Genomic DNA, 27,641 nt, shown 5'->3' on the forward strand with positions numbered 1-27,641 from the left:
CTCACCAACAGCAGCTGCTATAGCTCTCCGTAACGTCCATGAGTGAAACTCTCCTAGAGATGCCGGTCACACAGTCCCTGCAGGAGCGGGTAAGGCTGATCATAGGACCAGAATGCCCTGGGGGAACTTGTCCTGCACAAAGAGCATTGGCACATGAACACTTTTGACTTTAAAAAAAAAAAGAGTTTGAGGAGGATTCTTGAGACTGCTGCTAGTGGGGCATAACCCGAATGTCCCCTATAGTTAATGGGGAATGAGCTTTACAATAGTGAGATGGAAGTGGTACACAGAGACCTGCCTATTGCACACTAGGGCTCCAACCACAGGGCTGTATTGCTTGTGTATGCTGAATTTCACTTTGTGTTCGTATATAAATACTCCTTTTATTCCAAAAAGCAAATATGACTGGAAATCATTCATTGATGCTGAATCTACTTTGAGTTGTGAGCCTTTGTTCATCCCCTTGCATCTAACTCCCCCTACACTCTGATCTCCAGGAAAGGATATTACTGAGCAACAAAATATAATTAAGTTGTTTTTCTCGCATATTGTCATTAAAATAGAAATAATATTGTAAAACAGCCTGGTGGTATAAGACCTATTAGTATTTTGATTCGTATGGTGAACATCACGCAGTCGTCCACCTAGATGCATGTTTTAGATCCTAATACTTTCATAAGTGCATGCAATGCAGCCCTGGGTGAATCTGCAGCCTATGCCATTACGCAAATCTATTTGGCGAGGATACAAAGTGATGCTGCCCATTAACCCAAATTCTGGCTATTCGTCTAATAAACCCCTTTTAAAAAAATACCACTATCCTCACTATATACCCACTGTGATATTTTAATATCATTTTTTTCTGTTTTAATTTCATCCCTTCTTCTCTTAAAGCCGGAGGCGCTGTTCTCATAACGAACTCCCCATCATTCATACTGTGTGATCCTGAGCACATCAATAATGTCGCTGTGCCAAAAGTGCCGCCTATGGTAGTCCGATCTATATGGGTGCATATAAAATGCCGTTATTCTAGTCGTTCGAGACTGCTAACACACAAATGCACGTAAAGAAGCGTGAGCTTCTTATCTCGTCTGCTTCCATTCCTTTCTTGTGCACCCTCTTCTCACTTTCCAGGTCCCCTTCCCCTCACCTGGCCCTCCAGTCCCTGGTGTTCCGCCCCCGTCTTGCTCCCGCCACATTCGTCACGCTGTTGCTATGGCGGTTCCCACCACTCCACCGAGTGCTAGGCGGGACACGTGACGACTCCGCCGCTCCCGCCCCTCCCGCCACTCTATTATGGCTGCTCGGAGGGGAGGTATGTAATCCCGGAGAATTATCCACACCTAGCCCGCGTTCCCTTTTGTTTTGGGAACGGGGAAACGTGCGCGCGTCGCTGCCAGCTGGAAGCGTATATCTCTGTGCCGCCTTGTGACCCCATCCAGCCCGGACTCTGGATGACCAGCTGGTTCGTTTGCCTATTTTTCTTTAGATGACCAAGTGATTTGAGGCAGAGGCGATGCTGGTTTGATCTTAGATGTTGATATGGCGCCAAAGTACAAAGGTGTTTAGGCGCACTGGGTGGAAAGGCTGCCCTACTGCGTGGGTGGGTCTTGTTGTTCGTCTAAATCTCCTGACCAGTGGTCATTTGGCACATTGCTTTGGGATTCAGTGACGGCTTCCTAAGAGATCGGGCTGTCTCGTTTTCCGCTGTAACACCTGAGCCTTCTCATTCCATCATGCACCGGTAATTATCCGTCCGGGGAGAGAGGGGGCGGAGTACTTTATTGCTTGCATGCTCCTGTAGCTACCGTACGGACATTTGGTAGAGAAAATTGTCATCCTCAGATAAGACTCCCTGTTGCAATAACGCACCTGTGTCTCCCGTCTTTCTGTATTACTCGCGCACTACTCATGTTCTTATTAAATCCAGATCTCCAAAAACAAGGGGAGACGATTTTCTGTACTTAGATTGGTTAAGTCTGTACCCATAAAGCACCTTAGATGCATTAATCTTGCAGTGGTTGAGCGGGCCTGTTGTTCATACACATACCGATGTTTTATTGGATCGACAAGCCCTTATGTATCCGAGGGAGACAAGGAGCTCATCCTTTATCGACATTGGCATTTGGGATGGGCTCAACATCATGTGATTCTGGGAAAAATCACTTAACTGTCCCGTGCCTACTAAAATAAACGTGTTCGTCTGTAACGTAACTGGTGCTCGTGTAAAGCGCTCCAATACCTTCGGGTTGAGTTCGCACTATATAAAACCGAAAATGGTATAATTATTGGAAGCCGACTACTGTCCTGATCAGTGCATGTGCGTTGCTATAATCAGCCCCAGAATTTGTGTTTTTCTGAAGGCAACACATTGTTCCCAACGTTGATACATGCGTTCATTGTGCAGTTATTCTACTGCATCCGGTTTATCTGCGAGGCGCGGTTCTTTGTGCGGACGCCTCCTGACCGTTCAGTGCCACATGTATTTCAGTGGGAGACTGCTCTCCCTGTACACGCACGTTTCCCGAGATTATCCATCCACCTATATTTTTTATGGAGTTTAAGCTTTTCACTAGTATCGTGTCGTTCGTAGAGACAAGTGTTCCAAGACTGCTAATGTACGCGTCCTACTTAACTCAGTGAGACTTGTTTTTATACAGGCACGCATATACCGATATTGACATTGCACCTGTATCCTTTACTACCAGCGGAAGGCCTGTTGTCCCTGCATGCACTTGTGTTTTTTTTCCCCACCGACAGGATAGAGAGAGTTTTTGTCCATGTACATGCACATTTTAATATAGATTATGCGGCTGTAATTATTGAGTTCAGTTATACTTTTTGTAAAAGAGAGTCCTATTGTCTTGATGAATGAATACATCTATATCAACTGTGAACCTCTGTCTCATTAATATAAGAAATTACTGTTTCGGACATGGACGGACGTACTCTGCAAAGACAGTCCACTTTTGTGGAGTCTCTTTGTTTGTAAAGAGGAGACGCGTTCCGTTGTTGACAGTACAACTGTATCTTCTTCAGAGGAGGATCTTCACCGTATTCGTCTCTTTATCATACTGACATTTAAGGTTTAGCCTGCTTATCAGAGGGAGGATAATTTTCACCCCCCTCACCTTTTGAACCTCTAACCTTTTGAACCTCTAACCTTTTTGAACCTCTAACCTTTTTGTGTGTGCCACAGGCCTAATACCCCCACGTAGGCAGAGGTGTTCCTTTATCGAGAGGCGGTGATGTTGTTTGCAAACTGACACTCTTTCCATTATCAACATTACACTTTGCATTTGTGTTTGCTTGTAAAAATAATGTTACCTTTAGCCTATTTATCAAAGTTAAGCCCATTATTTGTAAATTAACATAGGTGTCATTGTATCAGTAATTCAATCTGTTCCATAGTTTAGGGAGAGGAGCACACGGTCCTTTTTCTGGAGATGCCTGTTCCCATATCGTTGATCGTCGGTATACTACTTTCAGAGGAGAGCTGTTTTGTCTATTCATGGAAACACTTACCTGCATCACTGAAGTAAGAGCACCATCTCTTTTCCTGTAAGGATGCAGATCACCCCTAGAGGGATGTTAAACCCTTAGTTGGCACTTGGGGTGGCAGATTCGTGCCAATATATACATACATACATACATACACCATCTGTGTCAGAAGAAGCCAGTTGGCATGCATGTCCTTTGATTATCAATTCAGCTGTATTGTCATTGTCAGTTAAAAAGCCAATTATCCATAGCGACCCCCAAAGGCTCTCTATTGAGCGCCCTCTTTTGCCTTTTTTCGTGAGGAAAGTTTGTCTATTGAAATGCCCATATCTTTATATCATTAAGTCACCTGTATCAACTTTCTTCTTGGGGCAGAGGTCAGTTGTCAATACAGTCACTATGTCAATGTTTAATTAATTCAACTGTTCAGTCTTACTTTCAGGTGGTGATACCTGTTGCCCATAGAAACACACATGTATCTCTATCGCTAATTTTCCTTTATTGTTATTGTTTCGGGAAGTTGTGGAGGCCAGTTGCCATTAAATGGACACAAGTGGACCCTCTGTCACTTTGTTGAGAAGGTCTTCCCTGAGTTGGCATGTTGGACAGAAGGGATAATTGAGAAAGCCAGTCTTTGATTTATAGGTATGAAATAAGCACACGGGTATTCTGTTTTTCCCAAGCAACATGATAAATAGAAGCTTCTCTCGAGTCTTGTACGTCCAGACTAGAAGTGAAGGGAGAACTATGTATTCCCATACTTTTAGTCTTGGAATTCTAATAATGAAATAACTCTGCAAACACCAGACTTCAAATAAAAGTATAGTATTGGGTAGCCTACTCACATGTGACATTGGAAATCTTGATCTCTTCAAGGAGCAAATAGAGAGCTAGGTGATAAAGTTTAGTTTGGACCCATCGTCGTTTGTTAAAAATCCACAAATTAGCAAATGGGCAGCCCATCCAAAGTACTTGTAGGGGTATATCCCCACTAGATCACTAAATCAACCTAATGACATTGCAAGGTAAGTAGATATGGAGGTAAGAATAGTAATTATGTGCCTACCTTAACAATATCGTGTTCGTTGATGTAGATGGTGCACTATTATTATAAACCTGTGTGTTATTTATATAAGGGCACACAAGCACCAATGTGAATATTTACATTTTGTATTTTATGTAGTACCTGCATGTAGTCCTGTTATAGCAACTTTGAAATGCCTAGGTAAAGGAAGATATACATTTGTAATAAAGAAAAATGGGGAAATGTGGTGTGGGGGGTGGTAACTAATTTATATTTTGGCGAACGACAAAGAACACTTTTAGAGTGATCATTTTCATTAAGTGAGCCCTACACTATTGGTCATTTTGGGCAAATGATTTAGTGGTGTATGGATGGTGCTTTTATGTATGTGGACTGGGTCGGTGTTCAGTAAATTGGTGTGGTGTGTTTGTGTGTGTGTAGATAGTGGTGGGACATGTGGATTGGAGGTGGTCGGAAGGTGGTAAATGGTCTGAGTGGGTAGGTTTTTGGCTTTGAACATTATGTGGATGGTGGCTGTGTATGTGTGTAAATGGAATGAGTGGTTAGTAAATGGATGGGGTATGTGAATATACGTGTTGGTGGGAGGTGTGGATTGTGGAGGTGTGCAGAAATTCAGCAGTGCTCTGGAAGGGTAGGTTTTTGGCTTGTTGGATGGGTGTGCTGTCTCAATCTGTTTGGACAGTGGCTTAATTTACAAACAATGGGATATTGTAGATTATCAATGGATGTGTGAAAAGCGTGAGTGTGCTGACTGGGTTTATTTATATAGACTGTGGAAATCACAACAATCAGTAATAACATGTCCTGTGTAACCTATCTATATTATCAATTGAATTAATCCAATGTGGAGAGACCCAGAAAAATGTGTTTACACTTTTATTTCAATTTGCATGATTTATTTTCTAACAATTTTGTTTCTTATTTTCATGTTTAATTTTTCATAACCTTTTTATATAAATACCATTCTTAAAACTCATACATTGATTCCACAGACAGTACTACAATGAATGCAAGATCAAAATAATACAGTACACAACAATATTTGATCATCTCACTCACCAATCACTATCTCTCACTCACACACAACTCCCATGCACCCCACATATATAAGTCCTTTAAACTCCCAGAACAAGAAATATTTAACAGACAACCAAAGAGACCATTCTTCTTCGGCCTTCCATTGATGCGTCTTGAACTGGATTTTTCCCAAAAAATGGTCATGCTGGAATATAGGTTCTTTTGACCATCTCCTTCAGGACCTAGTACTCCTACATTTCTTAATTAACCCAGTCCGTCCAACAAGTGGGGAAATCTCTATTACAATTAAAAATATAGAAATGTACGAGTCACAGCACAAATTCCAAATGAGCATAGCTTCACAAATTCTAAACATCTGTTAATGAGACCTCACTAAACTCCCAGGGTTAGGGAAAGTGAAAGAAACATTGTGCAAAAAACATTTCTTCCTTAAGACCTATCTGGTTAAAAAAGTGAAAGCTCCCACAACCTTGCAGATCTCGCAGTGCTGTATATTTAAAAGTAACTAATGGCGCCAAAAGGAAAGAATTAAGCCACCAAAACACACCCTAAGAAACTTTATATACAGTGTTGGAATACCACATATTGCACTCGGTCACAGGTCTTATAGCATATGGACTGCAGCCGCATTTATATATTTCCTGTTATTCATTCGTTATGTAGTGCTTCACACTTGGGTTAGAAAGGACATCCTAATGGAAAAATAAGGTCAAATAGATGTTTACTAAATGCTTTCTTACTGATGTGTCAACTATAATTTGCCCATCATAGTTGATATTTACTTCACATATGGTCCACCTTACAATCCATATAACGCTTGGATCCATGGAGTTAGCAGAAGTGCAAACTACAATTGCACCCTTCTTGGAGAGTGTCGCAAAGCAACCCTAGAGGTGCCTTAGGGGTGAATGAAGATATGGAACATGTTCAATACAGGGACTTTAACATATCTATAAATATACCCTGTTGATACTGTCCTTTACACGACTTCTTAAGCTGATTCTATGCAGCTGTTAATGCAAACTACATTAAGTGATGATTTGAGCACATCTAAAGTATCAACGGTATAGCTCTCTTTCTCTGGGACACCAAGCAGTCCCCTTCCATTTTTTATTTTTAGAAGAAGGGATTCCCACCTGCCATAATTTTGCTAGAAAAATGCCTCCATTATGGGTTTACCATGACATCAAAACTACAGAGCTGCACTCTCCGTGGTGTGACACAATGTAGAACATACAGCACCTGATATTACACATATGGTCTTGTGTCCTCAGTCCTGACCATGTTCCTTCTCCTCCTCTAAGATCTATACATCGGAGTTTCATGACTATCTCTGATGCTGTAGATCTTATTATCTTACCTGATTTATACGATTGCAAGCTCCTGCAGGCATCCTCAGTTGGTACAATTACAGCTATTCACAAACACTGAATTTCTCTTGACTTTTAATACTGGGCGGCTCGTTTGATTGTATAGACAATGGGAATCTGCAAATGTGTGTAGCTAGTGGAGTGTGTTGATTGGTCTGGTGTGTGAACAGTTGGAGTGTTTAATATGTGGAGACTGTGGTTAGGTGGGTCAGTAAAGGCAGTATGTGGATGATAGGAGGTTTTGGGAGTGTCAGTTGGGGCAGGCAGGTGTGGGGATTAGTACATGCAGACAGTGTGCTGTGCATGGACGTTGGATGACCAGCTAGTAGCAAGGATTGAGGTCTAGGGTAGCTTGGAGGATAAGTGCATATAAAGATGGTGGAGTGTGTCAACTTTGGTCCTGTGTGTGAATAGTTGGAGTGCTGATTCAGATTATGTAGAGGATGAGTGGATGAACCATGGAAGTGTGCTGACGACAGGCGGTTGTAGGAGTGCAAATCGGGTGCACAAAGGCATGGTGGTGTGCAGGTATAATGTTTGCAGACAGTGGAGTGTGTGGAAGCTAGGTGCCCAGATAGTGGTAGGTGTGGAAATCTAGGGGTGCCTGGAGGGGCATCTAGGGGTCCACCAGAATCATGGTGGCGGTTGGACCGCCACATCATGACCATGGCGGAGCCGCCACGGTCTGACCGCTGACACCGCCAGATTGCCAGCAGCCTGGCAGTCCCTACGGTTGTAATCCGTCAGGGCAGCGGTGCCCGATTACTACTGCCAGCCTTTTCATGGCAGTTCCACCACCATGGAAAGGCTGGTGGAATGGGGGGATAGTGGGGCCCCTGCACTGCCCATGCAGTTGGCATGGGCAGCCCGTTGCGCATTCCACTGCCTGAATTATGGCCATGGAATGCACAGTGGGTGCTGGCGCACCCCCATATTGCCACCGGCTCAATTACGACCTGGCTGTAATGTTAAGGCCCTGTTCACTGCAGGGCAGGCAGGTGGAAACGCTGTTTCCACCTGCCGACCCTGCGATGAACTCCAAAAATAGCTGGCAATGTTTGGACTTTACAGGTGGTCTCTCGGCAGTATGAGTTTGGTGGGGGGCCTCAGCCACCCGCCAAACTCCTAATGAGGGTCTAGGTGTGATAATTATGGATAGTGGGTTTGTAGATGGTGAAGTACGGGGACAGTGTGGCGTGAGGCCTGAGGGGTGTAGCTAGTTTATTTTCTAGCTGTTGATTTCTTATAAGAGTATATTTGGCACTATAGTGGTAGAAGCTGTCAGCCTAATCTTACGTTAGCGAATCAAGCTACTTTTATGATGATTCTGCAGTGGAGCCTATACACATTGTGCAGTTGCCACTTTGAAAATAGCAGCCACTGCAAGTTTATTGTAGTTAAGTACTTTTTCGTGTGATGCTTCTGAAGCAAGGCAGCTCCCATTCTGATAAGATTGCAGTGAAGGCAGTTCTCAGGCAGTTCTCATGGGAATATCATTGCATTGAGAGAATCTTGCAAGGTTATTTTATTGCAGTAAGGGAGAACTATTGTAATATCATTGCAATGATGGGAACTAGTAGACTGATGCCATTTCAGTGAAGATGTGAGTCACAACCAAATGTGATTTGAAGGAAATTCCCAGTGTGTTGCTGCTGTACTGAGCAGTCCAATTGTGGTGTTGGAGTAACAACAAGGACAGCTTCCAGTCTCCTGTTTCTTCAGGTACAGGAGAGTGCCTTTGTGGTGGTGATAAAAACACGGACGGTAGAGGTGTAATGCTTGAATTAAACTCAGACTCTGTTAGTTATTCTGGGCCCCATCCCAGTATATTGTTTTTTTGATCACTGTGCAAATGAAGACAGTGACCTACCAAAAGAAAATCAGTCTTGGCTCTGCCTCAATGGGGACCATTTCGCCTGAAGAGGTAGGCCACATCCCCTCTGCATGGGAAAACAAGAAAACCCAGCATGTTGTGTCCTTGATTAACCTAATAAGGAAGGTCCGGGGCAATCATGTATACTATTGATGGGCCTTATAGGTGATGTGCAGTAGCAGCACATGTGTGTGTCTTGATTGGTCTTTTCAAATAGGAACTACTAACCGCAAATTCCTCACCATGTGAATTCCCTCTCAGTCGCTAGACTTGATGTGGAAACTTTTCAGCAGTTCCCTTGCACTTTAACTGGCGGCATCATGCAGCTTTCTGTCGGATCCATCAGCTCTGTATGACATTGGGGCCCCCACATAAACATCACATCCTTGCGTTGTTGTCGGTTTTTTTCTTTAACTGCCTTCTGATGCTGATCTGAAGCTAGCTGTGCTGCCGAATTATTCTTCAGTGTGCAGCCGATTCTTCTTCAGTGTGCAGCCGATTCTTCTTCAGTGTGCAGAGAGACCCTAAAAAAACAGGTTTCAAGCCCTATTACATGTCGGTGACAGACACCCATGACATCTGCCTCAGTTATGAATATGAGCCTAAAAGTGATTCAAGATCGTAAAGCCAGGCACACCATCATCGAACTCCAGAAAAGTTTGCAGAAGCACTCCAGTTCCCCGGGCCGATCTCTAGGCTGCTTTAAACCAAGGTCCAGGAGTTCAGGTAAGTCACATAAGTCGCACTAGAAACCGAAGAAGTTCGACCATGGGTCGCCGACGTTACATTACTCCAACCACTCAGTTGCGTGATGTGCCGTGTGCCACTTGTCATCGGCTCCCAAAGTAGATTTGCTTGGCCTCCTGCCATAGTGGACAGCCACAGTGAATTAAATGGAACGTCTTAAGGAAGCTGCAGCCATCATTATTTGTGCCCTCCTATGAAAACCCACTGGAGTGCCATTGTGTCCCTGGATTTTCAAGGTGGCAGCCTGTCTGAGGAAGGTTGGTGGTTTTGTCCCAGATGCCGACTGGGCAACCTTACCACCACCAAGGTCAATCCGGGCAACGAGCCCACTACCTCAGCTTTTGCCCCTGTGCAATGTCCGATGCCGTCCAAGGCACAGAGATGATGTCACAGTCCAAGCCTCGAAGCCAGCACCAACATCACAGATGTTGGATCAGTTTTTATCAGATTTGATAGCTGAGCTATCCCTCAACAAAACTGTTACAGTTTTCCAGATCCAGAACGATGTTATAGCGATAACGGTGATGACATTTATGAGGAACCTAATATTTTTAAAGACCTGCAGGATGCCAGTGGATTGGACACCTTCCCTGACATTGGCTGAATTCTTCAAACAGTATGGAGACTGAATGATCTGACTCTTTTGCAACTGTCATCCGAAGTGCATGCAGAACTTCTTGATCTAACACTGCCCATGCAGGAGGTCAAAACCAAAGTATTGACTGAAGTCCTCAACCCCGCAGGCACCACCCAAGAACCTGTGCTCCCCTTTAACGAGGTTCTCACCAATATACTGGTGGGCACCTGGAAAAGCCAAGGTCTTGCCCCCCACCAACTTCCCTCCCCACACCCCTTCGGTAACAGTAGGCAAGGCGGCACGGGTCTGCTCCCAGAGACACCGATTCCTTATTTCAGCATCCTACCATGGAGAGTCTGGTGGTTCAAGCATCATCCAGCAGCCTCAGCCCAAACTCATTCCCTTTCACCCCACCCCAGAGGGTTATCCAAGGGGCTAGAACATTTAGCGAAACTGTTTTTTTCCAGTGCCAGCCTTGCCTTGTGATCTGTCAGTACCTCTTCCCTCTTAGTGCAATATTTGCACACCTTGTAAGACAAAGTAAAGGACATATTTCCGCTGCCCCAGATGATGTCAGACACATGCTTCAATGTCTGATCCTCAAATGGCCAAGAAATACAGCATCTATTCCGGCCTGGACATAACAGGCTACCTGGATAGGGCAGTCTGGACCCCACTGTGGTGCTTAGGCACCATGCCTGGAGTCGCTCTAGGGGGTGTTTTTTTAGCAAATGTACAGCAGTCCCTCATGGACATACCCTTTGGCTCAAAACTTTTGACTCAGCATCCAGAAATTTAAAGAGAGAAAAGCACAGCTCGCTCTCTGGGCTAATTTAGCCTTTAGCATCAAACCCTGGCCTAAGTCCTATGTATCCTAGATCCAGGAGATTCAGTGGTAGTGTTGGACTTGCAGGTTGCCTACTCCGACATTCAAGTCCTGCAGACCTACAGGTGTTACCTGCGGTTTCAGGTACTTCATAAGCACTTAAAGTTCTATATGCTACCTTTTGGCCTCAGATGTTAACAAAGGTGATGGTGGTCGTCGCACCTCATCTATGGAGGTTGGAAATACCAGTCTTCCCATAACTTTACGACTGGTTGCTGAAAGTGGTCTTGCCTCAAACAGTCATGAGCCACATCCAGATGACAGCAGACTTGTTAACATTGTTTGGTTACTCTAGCAACATGCCATAGTCACACCTAACCTCTTCACATAGGCTTCCTTCATCTGAACCATCACGGATACTGTGCCTTTCTGAGCAATTCCTCCTCAGCATTCGGGCTATGATCCTGATGTTTCGGCCTTTGACCTGGGTCTCAGTGGGAGTGGCTCAGAAGCCTCTTGATCTTCTGCATCCACCTAGTGGACCACACCAGTGGCATATGCGGACTCCGCAGTGGGATCTAAAGTCGCAGTGGACTTGGCACCAAGCAATCCCTCAGACTCCCTCTAGATGTCGAAGAAGACTGCGAAAGACCTGCAGTGGTGGCTGCTCAACTTAATTGGACCAGCAGCAGAACATTCTCCCTTGTCCATCTCGAGTGTTTTGATGAATGCATTGTTGCTGGTTTGTTCAGAACATATGGGAGAGACATAGATCAGAGGACACTGAGCTTGCTGGAGTTGCGAGTAATTTGCTTGGCACTGACAGCGTTCCTCCCGACCTTCAAAGGGGAGCAGGTGCAGGGACTCATAGACAACATAACTGCTATGTGATATTGCAACAGGCAGGGCAGGGTAGTCATGGGTTCTGTGCCAGGAGAGTCTGCACCTTTGGAAGTGGCTGAACACCCGCAGCATCTCCCTGATCTAGGAGCATCTGGCAGGATCTTTAAACACTAGGTCAGACATTCAGCCGATGTTGCCTAGCGGATCGCAAACAGTGGGTACAATAAGAGGTCGCAAAGGGCATCTTACAGCAATGGAGAGAACCCTAAACCCTGGCTTGATCTATTCACCACCTCAGAGAATGTGCAAGGTCGAAACCTTTGCACACTAGAGTTCCCAAGGCTGTCCTTCCTCAGAGATGCCTTTCTCCAGCACTGGTGGTCAAGACATCTGTACACCTTTGTCGCTCCCTCTCCTGCCCAGAGTACTCAAAAAGATCAAGACAGACCAGTTCCAAGACATCTTAGTGGCCCCGGAGTGGGTGAAGGGAGAGTAAAGTCTGTAGCTTCTAGTCATGAGCATGTGTCTTCCAATCCAGCTGCCTCTTTGGGAGAACCTCCTATTGCACCATCAGAAGTGAGTCTTACACCAGAGCCTGCACAATCTACACTTCCTTATGTGGAGATTAAGTGGCAGCAGTTGATTGATTTTGATCTTCCTGCTGAAGTGGTCGGTGTAATTTTAGCAGATAGTTGTCCATCAACCAAGTCAATTTATGTAGGAGGCCTGAAGAAGTTTTTTTGCAAGAATACTCTGCAGCTGGAGGGTTCGCTTGTTCCGTTTGTCACTGGCCCAGCAAGCCATGCCGGGCCACAGTAGAAGATTACCTTTTAGCCTTTTCTGCTTTTTTATATTTGCCTGACCAGACATTCTTCTTCAAGCCACCTGTTGTGCTACATTTTTTTGAAGGGACTGGTCCATATGTTCCTGCCGACTCTATTTTGTCATGCCACAGTGAGACCTTATTTGTACTCCTCTACGTCATGTGCAATGCTTTCAAGCCCATGCACAGTATTTATCAGTCTTCTTACCATCAAGACAACATTCTTCATCACCATCACGACGATGAGTCGATTGATTGAACACGAGGCTTGTCTGTGACCCCCCCCCCATATACATCTTTCTTCCTGACCAAATGAGTCCACCGGACAAAAGCTTTGTTCTTGGCCAAAGTAATTACGCCTTTCCACTTTGGACAATCCATCACCTTGCCGGCTTTCTATGCACTGCCTCATCCCTCCAAAGAGGAAGTGCAGCTTTTGGCCCCTTAGCTTCTATGTGAATCAAACTAGAGACTACTGACAGGACAACCAATTTTTTGCTTGTTTCTCTGGGGTTATGAATAGCAAAGTGGTGCAAAAGTGGAGAATCTGAAGATGGATTGTACTGTGAATCAAGATCTGCTGTGGGCTTGCTAAAAAGCAGACCCCTGGATGGCTTGAATGCTCATTCCATCATAGCGAAGGCTGCTACCACTGTGCTGGTGTGGGGCGTCATGGACTTGTGCAGCTGTCGTGGTGATCTTTTGAAAATTGTAAACAGTATCCTACAAAGGTGCTGGATTTACCCTCTTCTACGTTGTTCTCGCATCAGTTCTCGAAGCTGTGGCCATTTCGGAAGTCACATTATTAGTGATAGGACTCTCACTACAATGCCAGCTGTATTTTCACCCCGCTCAAGGCACAGGAGACTGCTACCACTCACTGCTGCTACCCTTTTTAGTGGCTCACCCTTAACTTCTCATACCTCGCCTACTGAGTGTAGAGTTTGTTGAGGTCCTGAGGGGAGATATCCATCGACTAGTGGGTCCTGTAGTTCATAATGCAGCAGGAGTAGAGGAGCTCTTCATACTATTCTCGAGAACTTATCCTGCAAGAGAAAATGCTTTCTTTCCTTTTACATGATGCAATTGAGAGTTCAGTACAGACATGGGGACTAATGCAATGCCATGCATTCCCTGGTACCCAAAACAGAGGGAGAGTATATGCCCCATTTTGGACCTTGGGTAGCTCAACAAGTTATTGAAGACAAGTTTCACAGTGTTAACTTTCCCCTGTTGAAACACATGAAAGCAATTGTGACAAAAGAAGGAAGACAGCAAGAAATGACATTACACTATGTAAGGAGCTGCTCTCACTGCTTAAGGTAGGGTCTAACAGGTTTACTGAGTGCAAGGATACATACTACACAGCGTCCTCCACCAGGAGCAATTACTCTTTTCTCTCTCTCACTCTGCCACATGAAAAGCTATCATCCAATTTTATATTCCACGTAACGCTCTGCCTTATAGCTGGTGGCGAGAATGTAACGCATCTCCCTCCTTAAAAAAAGAAAGAAAAGTAAAGGAAAAGTACAATTTTGGTTACTGAACAGTATATTGGGTACAACAGGATTGTTATATGGGTTAGGCACATTTTGCTCTCTGGAAGATTATCTGTTCTTCACCAACCTCTTGTCTTTATCTCTCTCGGTTACCCTTGAACCAGCCTCCAGACCCAGAATTATTATCTCCTGTGGATGACGTTGTTACCATTTTCACATTCTATTTTACTCCACCATCTAAAATGATCAAGTTGTTAAAAGCCTTCTCAGCTTTCTAAGGTGATGAGAATTTGGGCTGACCTTTCATTTCTCTCACATCCAATTTTACTCTCACCTATTCTCTAACTTTCCCTCAACCATTCCAGTTTGAGCACAGTGAAGATCTTCATATTGCTGTTGTCTCAACAGTATCTTCTTTTCCAAATCCTTTCTAGAACATCTTTTCTCTTTATACCTGTTCATAAATCCGGAGCATACTTTGGAACAAGGAAGCCTGCCTCTCAACAAACAGTAGATTCCCCTTTTTGCAAATTGTGGAATGGTTCTGTAGCTTCACAGAAGTTCCCTTATCAAATCCTTCCATTCCAGGGTACTCCATGTTATTAATTACATGCCTAAACCCGACAATTGGCTAAAGAGTTGTTACAACCTATCCCCTCTAGAATGGAACAACACAGTTCTTTGATGTTTTGTACACTGTAACTTCCATACCAGCCACATAAACTCTGATACAAAGTTTGGCCCATTATCAGGAATAACATATTCAGGAGAACGTTCTCTTGAAAATTCATCAACATCTATGACATCCTTCTTTTGTAATTTGATTCACAAATTTCAAGTCTCAGCACCCTGAGTAATACTGTACCATTACAATTGCATACTTAACAGCCAGTCCATAAACAAATGGTCCACATCTATCAATTGACCGGCCATTGGAAATCACACCTCTCCTTTCTCTTCATTGATGGCATGCCTTTATGGACTCAGTTACTGTATCGACCTCTTTCTCAGACACAATGGAACAACCTATTTGTCTGATCTGTGTAATAACCCCTTAAGAATAGTCATTTATGGTTGTACCATTTTGAACAACTCACCTTTTTTTCCTCTCCTCACTTCTTGACCAAACACTAATCTGATAACTCAATATCTCCTTAATACCTTCCTCCATTACAATGCTATGCTTTCATACCACATTAATGATGGTGCTCTGACAACATTCTTCCACACTCTCCATCATCCTGTCCATTTTCCACAGGCAAATGGATAAACTGTCATTAGGTATTTTGAGAACCATGTAGATGCCATAGCTGAAAATAAATAACTGTATTTAATACAGCCACTTTGACAGATTTCATTGCTTTACCCGCTCCTTTGATGAAAATATGTCCAAAAGTGGCTTCTTGGCTCTTCGCTGTTCACATTCTGTGCCCTAAAGGTACGCTTTGAAATACAGCATAGTAGTTGTCTGCTCTCTTAAATATGCAGCAATAAATGCCACAACTCTTTCTTTGCTATTCCTTTCTTGCAGCCCCAGACAATATGTACTAGTACTTGTCACCACAATAGTTTTATCCCTAGGGTCATAAGGTTTTATGGGCGCACTGGTCCTGTAATGTATTTTATAATGTTTCAGAACGCCACTTGACAGCCTTATTTCCTTTCCTACACTGTATTTTTGCACTCTCATGCATTGATTCAATCTGTGAAATTATCAATTATTTTTTTTGTAAAACTCTACCATCCCTAAGGTAGAAATGTAACTGTTCCTTAATGTCTGGTGGTGCAGCATCCCCAATTGCATCAGTTTAAGTTTTGGTTTGACACTCTTTGGAAATCGTGCATCCCAAGTAATCAACTTCGGGCACAGCAAGCTTGCACTTGACTATACTAATAGTCAAAGTGGCTTAATCTAATATCCCAATTCTCAGTATTGCATCACATTACTTTTGATCTTTACCCCATACCATAATATCATGGAAGTAGCTGATTGGTATATCCCCCTTAGCAGTCTCTGCATCAGACCCATACCATAATATCATGGAAGTAGCTGATTGGTATATCCCCCTTAGCAGCCTCTGCATCAGACCCATACCATAATATCATGGAAGAAGCTGATTGGTATATCCCCCTTAGCAGCCTCTGCATCAGATCCATACCATAATATCATGGAAGTAGCTGATTGGTATATCCCCCTTAGCAGCCTCTGCATCAGACGCTGAAATGCTGCTGATGAAGAGGTCAGACCCAAATGCATTCTCACAAATCTTTACACTTCTTCTGGTTTGACAAAGGATATCAAATGCCTGAACTCCCAGTGCAGTTTGATCTGACGGTAGCCATTCGACAAATCCAAATTTGTAAATAACTTTGCCTCACTGAAGGCAGCTAACATTTCATTGGTGTTGTGTTGGTGATGCCCGCCGACTTATAAGCACTTATTTAGATCTGCACATTTTAATCTTACTTTTGGTTTTACTTGCAAGAACCAAAGGACTTAACCGTACAGGTGCTTCTCTAGCTATGATTCCACCATTACACAGACACGCAAACTATTGGCTAAGACCTCTCTTTAATGCCAAAGGAACACACCCTATCTTGTGAATACAAGTGTTGGCATTTGTGTGGAAAACAATGCGATGTGAGAAACTTTTCACACGCCACAATTTTGTACAAAATGCATTAGGAACGCCATGTGTCCCCCCCATCCTTAACACAATTTTTCAGATGATTGGGATTAAAATGTGGCCAGTTTTTCTTCTCTCAAATTTTTATTGCAGGACTAGACCTGGATGGTTCCATCTGCTTTACCATTACTTGTTACATTATAGCATTTTTTGCTCACTATCACTTTCATCTGATTGAGACTTCTAGCTGAAAATTCCTTACCTTAAAATTATCCCTAGGCATCAGACTGGATCTGGAAACATTTTTCAGGAGCAGTACACCTGTATTCCAGTCGGTGGCATTGTTTGGTCCGTGTGGCATCATCTGCGCCAGAAGTGGTGTGCCCGGTACGTATATAGGTACCAGCCCAGTGCACTGACGTCAGTTATTTTCTTTCACAGGCAATCAGTGCAGATCACTTTTTGACTGTCCTTATTTCGACATTTTGTTGAAGATTTATTTTGACACAATGTCTCCTGGTTTCCAAGGGTGTCTACAAAAAAGGTTGGCTTTAAGCCCTGTGGCTCCTGTCTCCGGTCGATGTCAGAGCCACACCTCATCTGTCTCTGCTGCCTTGATTGCAACCACGATGCCAAGACCTTTCGGTTGTCACACCATACCCCCCAAAGCATTGAGGATGCGATCTTTGAAACTGCTTGCTGCTCGACGTGCGACTCAGCTACAGTCTTGGTCCCGGTCGAGAGTAATGTCCCGAGATCTGACACAGAGATGTCGAGATTGTCCCATTTCTGTAAGTTCCACATGAAAAATAAGAGCAAGGAGTTGAAGAGGTCTTTGACTTCATCCTGTCCATCGAAGCCATCCATCAAGATGAGAGAATATCAGCATTTAAGGTCTTGCTCATCGGTTGAGCTTGCCCCAGGATTGTTTCCACACCTCTCTGAGTTTACTGGAGCGACTCCCACCTAAATCTGAGTTTTATGAGGCCGTTATCCTCATACTTGGGTGTCCCGTTCCCACTGGTGTTCCCTTGAGTCGTGGGGTTTCAGGAGGGGCCCCTACTGGGCTTCCCCTAACTCGATGACTGGTTGTTAAAGGCGGTCTCCCCCAGATAGTCGTCTCCCTCCTCCAGACTACGTGGGACCTTCTGTATTCGCTTGGTTTCATTATCAGTGGTCCGAAGTCAAGCCTGCCTCTCCCTCTGACTCTCCCTTTCATCAGAGCTGTTCTGGACATGGTGAAGTTTCAGGCTCATCCTCCTGAATGGCAAGTCCAGGAAATTCAGGCTGTTATACTGATGTTTTAGCCTCTATCCTGGGTTTCAGTGAGACTGGCCCTGAGGATCCTGCGCCTCCTGGCTAGCTGCATCTTCCCCGTAACACATTCCTGCTGGCATATACAGGCTCTGCAGTGGGACCTGAAGTTCCAGTGGGCCCAGCATCAGGATAATCTCTTCAACATGGTCCAGATCTTAGAGGAAACTGTAAGAGATCTGCAGTGGTGGTTAAAGTATTGTGATTGGGTCAGCGACAGACTGGAATGGGGTGGCCATTTGGGAGAGGTGGAAAGCAGAGGTCTCTGCCAAAATGCAGGCTCCACATCAATCTACAGGAGCTCTGGGCAGTCCAGCTGACATTGAAAGCCTTTCTGCCCTCCATCAAGTGAAGACTAGCGCAGATGTCCACTGACAACACCACTGCTATGTGTTACTTCAGTAAACTGGGCCAGGTAGGGTCGTGAACCCTTTGTCAAGAGGCTCTCCGTTTCTGGACATGGCTGGAACATCAGGACATATCCCTGGTGGTTCAACACTCTCTGAACGCGAGGCTGGACAAACTCAGCCAAATATGCTTAGTGGATCACAAATAGCATCGCCATCTGGAGGTGGTGCAAGGCCTCTTTCACCAGTAAGGGAGACCCTTGGTTAGATTTGTTTGCCACCCTGAGAACACGCAATGTCTGCAGGTTTGTGCACTGGAGTTTTCAGGGTGGCTCTCACTCGGAGACGCTTTTCTTCTTGAGTGATGCTCAGGCCTCCTGTGCACCTTTCCTCCTATACTGCTCCTGCCCAGTGTTCACAAGAAGATCAGGAATGACTGGGCCCAAGTCATCCTTGTGACTCTGAAATGGGCTTGGAGGGTTTGGTATCCCAAACAGTTGAGCATGGCCAGCGGTCCTCTGATCAGGCTGCCCCTTCAGGAGAATTGTCTGTCGCAGCAGAGGATGGTTCTCCACCCAAACCTGGCAATGCTCCACCTTCATGCGTGGGGATTGAGCAGCAACAGTTGACAGCTTTTGACTGAAGTCTGCACTGTTATCTTGGCAGCCAGGCGTCCCTCCACCAAGATAGTATACGCCTGTCGTTGGACCAAATTTGTTGCATGGTGTACAGAAAAAAGATTCACCCCAGTTCTGCTTCCATTTGTCAGGTCCTTCTATTTATTCTTTCTCTTGCTCCGCAGGGCTCTGTTTGAGCACCTTTAAGGGGTATCTTTCTGCCATCGCAGTCTTTCTTCAGTTGCCAGATCAGCCATCTCTGTTCAAAGCCCCTGTTGTGAATAGGAATTTGAAAGGTCTTCAACACATGTTCCCACCTTCACCCTTCATGTCTCAGTGGGACCTCCATGTCATACCCACCTTTCTGATGTCTGCTCCTTTTGAGCAACTGCACAACTGTCCTCTCAGGCTCCTTACCGTGAAGACGTCCTTCCTAGTGGCCATACCTGTTGCCTGGAAGGTCAGTGAGACCCATGCTTTGTTGTCTAAGCCTCCCTGCCTCAACATCTCCCTGGACAAGTTGATCCTTCGCACCAACCCTTCCTTCCTTCCAAAGGTTATCACTCCTTTTCAGGGAGGCCAGTTCATCACCCTGCCTACAGTTTGTGCTCTGCTGCATCCCTCTGAGGAAGAGGAGCGAATCCACCGTCTGGACCCAAAAAGAACGTTGCCGGTCCACCTTGACCGCACAAAAGAGTTCCAAGTGGAATATGGCTGTGCAAAGAAGGGGAAGGGCATGCAGAAACAGACTGTCTCCTGATGGATCTTGCTCTGCATTAAGATCTGCTATGCATGAGCCAAGAAGCAACCCCCTGAAGGCCTGTGTGTTCATTCCATCAGAGGTAAGACTGCGACCACTGTTAGTTAGCATGTGGAGTTTCAGTGCTGGACATCTGCCAGGCAGCAGCGTTGACCTCTCTGCACACGTTCACCAAGCACTACTGCCTAAACGTTTGGGTCCGTCAGAGAGGGCACTTTGTTCGGTCCTGCAGGAGCTTTTGGTGTGAAACAGTTTTGCAGACCCACCTCCGGGGAGGTATTACTTATGTATCTATTATAAGGTACGGAATCTGCCGTAGAAGTCTCTATCAGATGAACACGGTACTTACCTTTGGTAACACCTTATCTGGTAGAGACTATCTTGCTGCAGATTCCTTACGGACCCACCCATCTTCCCCACTCTGAATGCATTTCTAGGGGCACATATTTTCCCCCTTTGAGGGCCCTAATTTTCCACACCAGAGGTTAATGTTCTTTGTGGCTCTGTGCTCCTGGCATGGAAATTCATGAAAAGAAACTGGTGTCAGCGCATTAGGGTGGTGCCTTTATAGCACCGCACACATCACTTCCGGTGCGGATGATGACTTGCACAGCCGAACACCACCACTTGCCGGCAAGCAGGGGTGCTGCTCATCAAAATTTTATGGATCTGGTCTGATGCCTGGGGATAATTCTACGGTAAGGAACCTGCGGCTAGATAGAATCTCTACCAGATACATCCTTACCCAAGGTGAGTAACTTGTTTTTTAATTGGGGAAAACATAATTGGTGTTTGGCTCCAGCAGTATGAGCAGCAGAATAATTTATTTTTGTAGTTAAATATTTGGGAAGCCCTGGATATTTACTATTAATGTTGTCTAGGCAAGTGGACAACTCTGCCTGCATAACCAATTTACTAAAATAGATGCACAGATGAGGCACACTTTTCCTCAAGACAGTTATGCAGAAAAGCAGGGAGAAGTAGCTTTGCTTATATATGACTTAAATTATTTCTCTGAATAAAAAAATAGTTCAGAGATATCTTACGGTAGAAGAAGAAACTGGAGTGTTACCATAGGAACCATCCAACAGGTATTGGACCATAATGTGGTTGGATCTCCCATTGTAAGAGTTTTGGTTTTATCTTCCACATTACAGGAGCCGACCATCAGTATGGTCCCTCTGCACGCCTATCTTTTTGCTTCTAGCACCAAGCACACAGCAGGCTTTGTTCTCCTCCCAGGAGTTTCTGCTAAGCATGTCCATGTGGGATACATTTGCCATTTGTGCAATTCCTGTTATCCCACAACTACCTAGAGTTCAGCAGAAAATGGAATCATGCAGGGTTCATCTGGCTCTCATAGCATCAAACTGGGAGTAACACACAGTATGCAAACCCTCTAAATTTCATTTTTGTTGCCTATCAAGTTACTGCTCAGTTGGATCTTCTGTGTCAGCAGAGGATCCTACATTGTACCCAAACCATGAGACATACATGCAGTACTGAACGCAGAAAAGTTGTTTTTGCAGATCACTAATTGTCAGTGGATGCAATGCACTTAGCTTTGGCTGCTAGTCAATCCTCCACCATAGCAGCGTTTGTTTAGTTATTGGAGCAAATTTACATCCTTTCGTGCAGAGGAAGATTTGTTTTACTTTTCTCGTCCATTTCTAAAGATCATCTTCTTTGCTCCTTTCCTGACTATAGTTGCTCTTAAAAGATAACTAGCTGTTATTTCAGGTTTTATTTATTCTGATGAAGTCCTGTTTACGATGCCTTTGGGGGTCTGCGTGTTGAGTGGAGGTTAATTCTTTTTTGCCCAAGTGCTTTGTACAGCTCCATTTCAACTTTGAGTGTTTGTAGTTTCTTATGAAGTGTCCATTTTAGCCCCCCAGTTCTTGTCAATCAATCAGTCGACTTGTAGAGCGTATCTTGTCACCTGTGAGGGTGTCCAGGTACTGGCAGGGTCCAGGGTCTCCGTTGAAGAGCCAGGTTTTCATTGTCCTACAAAACTCCTGTAGAGTAGGGGAGGTCCTGAGGCACAGGGGCAGGCCGTAAGCTGTGAGGTAGGAGAAGGATTATCCTTCTGCTCTGCTGCATTGTAGGTGACGAGGTATGGGCCAGTGCGAGGGAGATGGAGAGGAGGTGTCTGGAGGGTTTGTGGAATCTTATGCAGTGGTCGATGTAGGCGGGTCCCGAGTCGTGCAGGGCCTTAAATGTGTTGGTGAGAAGCTTGAATTGGCATCTTTTCTGAACCGGGAGCCAGTGGAGTTATTGGAGGTGGGTGGTGATGTGGGTGTGACGAATGAGATCCAGGATGAGTCTTGCTGCAACATTCTGGATGGCCTGTAGTCTTTAAACTAGGTGGGCCTTGAATCCCACGTAGAGGGTGTTTCCATAGTCCAGTCGACTGGTGACGAGGGCTTCGGTGATGTTGCATCTCACATTTTTGGGAAGCCACTTGAAAATCTTCCGTTACATGCACAGGGTGAAGAAGCAGGAGAATGTCATTGCGTTGACTTGGGAACTCATGGTGAGTTTGCTGTACCTGGTAATACCGAGATTCATGGCATGCGCAGCTGAGGTTGGGGTGGGTCCTAGTTCTGTGGGCCTCCAGTAGGTGTCCCAAGGGTAGTTGTTGCTGCAGAAGATTAAGAGTTCTGTCTTTTCTGTGTTGAACTTGAGGCAGTTATTCCTCATTCAATTGGTGACTCTGGTCATGCATTAGTGGAAGTTGGTTCTGGCGGCAGTGGAGTTTTCAGAGAGGGAGTGGATGAGTTATGTGTCGTTGGTGTAGAATATAATGTAGTCAGTAGGATCGGACATTGTTGGCTGGGGGTGGGACATGATGAAGAGGGTGAGGCTGAGTGATGAGCCTTGAGGAACTCCTCAGATGATTGGTTTGGGTTTAGAAGTGAAGGGTGGAAGGTGCACTTGTGCTCTGTCAGTGAGGAAGGTGGCAGACCATCTGAGGGCGGCTCCCTGGATACCTATGTTGTAAAATCTGGCAATGAGCATGTGGTGGAAGACAGTGTTGATGGTTGCTGAGAGATCAAGGAGGATAAGGGAAGCTGTCCCTCCTTTGTTGAGAAAGGCCCAAATGTCATCTGTGGTCGCGATCAGTGCTGTCTCGATGCTGTAGTTGCAGCGGATTCTGGATTGGGAGTCGTCCAGAAGGTGATTATGTTCCAGGTAGATGTTGAGTTGTTTGATGATAGCTTTTTCTATGACTTTGGTCGGGAAAGGGAGCAGGGGGATGGGTCTATAGTTGATGAGTTTGGTGGGGCCTGTGGAAGGTTTCTTCAGCAGGTTTTGGATTTCTGCATTCTTCTAGTCTTCTGGGAAGGAGGCAGAATCCATTGAGAAGTTGATTAGGATGGAAATCTTGAGGCCGATCTTGAATACTCCAAGGTTTATAGTATGCTGGGGACATGTGTCAGATGGGGCCCCTGAGTGGATGGATTTCATGATGATGATGGTGTCCTGAGTGGTGAGATTGTTCCAGGTGGTTAGCCTGGAGTTGGTCATGATTGTTGAGGTAAGGATGTTGAAAAAGTCTTCATGCTTGAGTTGAAGTTTCTATAGCTTTTGGAGATTTTTTTGTTGTGGGAGTAATCTGCAAAGCTGTTGCATAGGTCCTGAGAGAGAGAGATGTTTCTTGTTGCCATTGAGCAGTTGGTGAATTTATTGACTATGCAGAATAGCTCCTTACTGTCATTGGGTTTGGCTTTGATGCTTGATGGTAGGGCTTTTCGTCTCATGTAGTTGGTGGTAGTATAGGTTGAGTGCTGATTTGTTGGCACTCTGTCTGCTGGGTCTTTATTGGTGAGCCACCTTCTGTCGAGGTGCTTGCAGTGGTGCTTGGCTGACCTTAGGTCCTCTATGTACCAGCTGGCTTGCTTCGTGGATCTTTTATGTTTCTTGTTCTTGAAGGGGGCAACAATGTCAGCGCAGTCAGTGATCTAGGTATTGAGGCTTCTGACTTTCTGGTTCACGTTGTTGTGGTGTTTTTCGGTGGATTAAAGTTGAGGGTATTGGTCCATTTGGTCTCTGAGGCCTTATTCCAACTGCGACAGGCGGCTTTGGTTGCGCAAGGGAGCACGGGGGTCGTGATGATGAAGTGGATGATTGAGTGGTCATTCAATGTGAGTTGGTAGTGTGGCTGTATTTTATGCTTGTGATCTGAAGCATGGTTCTTGATGGTTAAGTAGTACCAACCCAAACAACTGTGCATCCAAATCCCCATGAACATTGGAAAATATTGCCGTGAAACAGAGTGGAAACATAGTTATGTATAGTGCTAGTCTATTAGTATGTCTGTTCCCTAGCAGTTAAAAGACACTTCTAATAGGATTATTCAGGATTCAGAAGAGTCAATCCGCATAATGTTCTCTGTCCTATATACCAGGGCCTGCTGTTGATGCTGGCCCAGATTCATTACAAGGTCTTCTTCAAACTAAATGCTCTGGGAAGGAGGCATTATGGGCTAGCTGGTATTGTTGTCCTGGTTCGCTGTAGTTGTTAACAATGGTGGTGAACCACAACAGTGCCTCTAATTTGGGGCAGTAGTGCTAGATTGGTCACTAGGATCTCAGAAAGTTGCTATTTACCTTGACTGGATGTGCCTAGGAACTGCTCTCAATCTAGTTTGTGTCGGGTGCACCATCGAGCCAAAGAACTGGTCTGGTTTTTGGCTAAACCTGCTTCATAGCAGCAGTTTGGAGCATACTATTAAAATGTTTGTTGCTCTTGCCATGGACATATGTCACAGTCCACCTAACTCTGCCTCACTTTAGTGACCATTTGTTGGTGCTCTCAAAATTGGGGAAATGCTATAATAGTGGTGCTGGGAGCCTGGAGGGCCAGAGTCATACATCTGTCTACTTGGTATGCTATCTAGATACGGGACAACTCAGACCATGCCAGGGCAAGAGAATTACTGACTGCACCCCGACCACCTCCCAGTGACACTGCTATCCAATAAGAACAATTTTTCTGTGTCCGGGGAAAAATGTGTTAGGGCTATACTTTGTCGCTGCTGCTCCTATTTCACAATCCTCATTACACTATAAAACCTACCTTGATGCAGCAGCAAATTCTCCTCTTGCCTTTGCTGAGAAATATACAGTCAGAGTAAGCTGCACACCAGAAGGCCCGTCAACCTAGGAGCAGGGCAGTATAACCAAGGCCACAATCAATAGCTCCAGGCTAGACCTGTACTGTCTACATTTACAGGGCCCGTATTAGCAGCAGACCAGAACCCACGTGTACTAACATCAAGAGATCCTCACACCTACTGCAAGCTAGCACACCACCGTCATTAAAACATCAGGATTTTGCATCAGGTGGCAGTCAGCTGTTATTAACACTGAGGTATGCAGTGGTAAAATTCACTTATAATTACTAACAATTGCTCCCCATAAAATGGTTAACACTCTGTCACCAAGTTTAAATGTACTTGTTGTCTTGACCTTAGGAAGATGAAATGTTCAGTCACTGTCCTGGGATTTGGGTTTGTGACTTGAAGGTTATGCAAACGTGAACAGTGAACGCTGCAACACTAGAATTAAAAATCAAAAAGTTTCTGGGGATCAAAGGAAAGGGATGAGGAGGTTTTAGGTAATCAGTGATACTGTAGCTAGTATTTATCTTGGGTCACGCTCCACATACATCAAGATGGTTCAATCTTTTTCTGCTGCACCGCTGCCCACTGGGTGGTGAGATGATTGGATGTTAATTCAGTTATGTACATCTGCTGGTGCAGCCTCCTTTCATCCTGAACTTGTGCATCTCATTAAAAATATCCGACTGCATATTTTTCATATTTAAGACCTTACAGAGCTGACAATATGGACCAAAGGCAATCGCTTTGAGGAATACATGTATTTTCTCAATCATGGACTGATCGAAGTTCAGAGCTCTCGATATGTACGATACCGGGTGGGTAGCTCATCTTTTCCTTTTCATTTCTTAACCCTGCAGCTCGAATGCAAAAACACACGTTCCATATTGTAAAGAAATAAATACAGGACTGGTTGAACTACTCATACCTTCAATGGAAAAACTTGGAATGTCGAGGCAATTTTTGCATTGCCTCATTCCGTTTGAGTACATTTCCTTGTATAGTGCACATTGTAAAGCCAAGTACTATACGTCTTTCTTACATTTTGTGTAGGTAATAGAGCTATGGTACAAAGTAATTTCTCCAAAGTTGAGCAAATGAGGAAGGTGTGAATAAGTCTCCTTAATGTGTAATGTCTTAGCAAGCAACCCTCCTTATGAATTGTTAATGCCAACACACAACCTTCCACGGTCATTGTGGAACAGTGGCATAGCTGCCAGGTAGCATATGTCCTGTGTGGCACTGTAAGTAATCACTAGGTGTACACAAAGTGTCATTTCCAATTGAATGTGGTTTTAGTTAATAGCTTAGGCACACATTTATCCAAATCTCTTCTCTGAGCGACACAACACTTATAAAGGTATTCACTACAAAATGCCATGCATTTAAAATAGGGTATTTTTGTTAAAGGTCACTTCATTCTTTTAGAGGTTACACAACCAGCCTTCGAGGGTTCATATTCCCCTTTTCGGTCTCTGGTCTCTATTTTATCTATTCATTTAGACCCATGTGTTAGTCTAGATCCCTCTTTCTCTCAGATTGGCCTGGGGATTCTTTCAATTAATCATAGAGGTTCAGCGGATGATGACTGGACCTGCTCCCATTCTGCATCCTTGCCCATTGGTTTCTGCACCTTACAAAACCCATTAGCCTGTCACCTTCCTCTTATAGTGGAGTTTCTAGGATTTTCTCTATAGTGTGCCAGTTATTGTCATCCTGGTCGGAGATATATTCCTTTGTTGCAGGTAAGAAATACCGCAATTCGCAACCCCTCCAATTCTCTGCTATGGCAGTCGTCATAGTTTTGTGACCCCGGTTTCATCATTCCTCTTTACTTTATCAAAATATCTTTGTCTGGCCGGGGCTCATTTTCCATCCGGTTTAAGCCACCTTCCTCAACAATGAGACTCTGCCTTTCTTCTCGGCGCCCTTTGTCATGGTGGCTCATTGTCTTTTGAATATATACTTTTGTGCACCTTTTTACATGCTCCGTTAGGTAGTTCTGGCTTTTTAACCAGTGGTACGTGCCGTTCCACAGGCCGTTCATTTGTGGCATCTTAAGTGTGTATTTAAACGACTAAGAAAGAAAAGTGCTGATGTGTAAAAAGACAGTAGTGGCTTAAAATGTCGAACTTTGACATGGGCTCGCTATGCAAAACGTCCTGGGACGTCTGCTTCTTAATCGATATTCAAGTTCTTTCAAGGAAAAACACAGCAATTCTAAAAAAAAAAAAAAAAAAAAAAAGGCAAATTATTAATATATCCCCAAATAGATCTGCATATTTTAGCAGATCACCCTAATATCTGTTCTTTCTGTCGTGTTATTTGTTGTCATGCGTGACTTAAAAACAGTATTTTTCAAATACACTTTGTTTACTCGTATATTTTACTGCTTTAAGCATAGTATGTTTTTTGTGGACATTAACTTCCTTATAAAATCTGTTTCCCTGAAATTTCTGCATCTTATTCAGTGAAAAGAAAGAAGTGCTTCACGTTAGATGAGTGGGACTGTGGGAAACTGAGTTAAACACTTAACTAAATTGTAGTTTGGTTCATTACATTGTATGTTAGGTGTTTTAATTTCTTGAACAGGGAAAAATGCAGTGTTCCCGTGCAATAAACATTCCCTGAATACTGATTTAACGCTAGTTGGGGGAGGGGCCTATCTGCTGTCTGTTATGCAACCCTTGCCTGTGTGAACAAGCGACTCTT

At 44.4% G+C, this 27,641-nt stretch overlaps 1 protein-coding gene across 15 annotated transcripts in view; it reads left to right on the plus strand.

Annotated features, from left to right (window-relative positions):
• The first annotated feature begins 1,246 nt into the window (after positions 1-1,246).
• The window catches only part of DTX3 (deltex E3 ubiquitin ligase 3), a 222,425-nt gene continuing 196,030 nt past the window's right edge, over positions 1,247-27,641 (plus strand). For 3 of the 15 annotated variants that reach the window (XM_069230827.1, XM_069230826.1, XM_069230832.1), the window contains exon 1: positions 1,247-1,315. The gene's annotated coding sequence lies outside the window, so the exon portion shown is untranslated. Of the gene's footprint in view, positions 1,466-27,641 lie in introns of all 15 variants that reach the window. The other 12 variants (XM_069230815.1, XM_069230817.1, XM_069230822.1 and 9 more) reach the window with 7 other exon arrangements.

This window comes from Pleurodeles waltl, chromosome 4_2 (genome assembly GCF_031143425.1).
Source record: "Pleurodeles waltl isolate 20211129_DDA chromosome 4_2, aPleWal1.hap1.20221129, whole genome shotgun sequence".
Taxonomy (NCBI): domain Eukaryota; kingdom Metazoa; phylum Chordata; class Amphibia; order Caudata; family Salamandridae; genus Pleurodeles; species Pleurodeles waltl.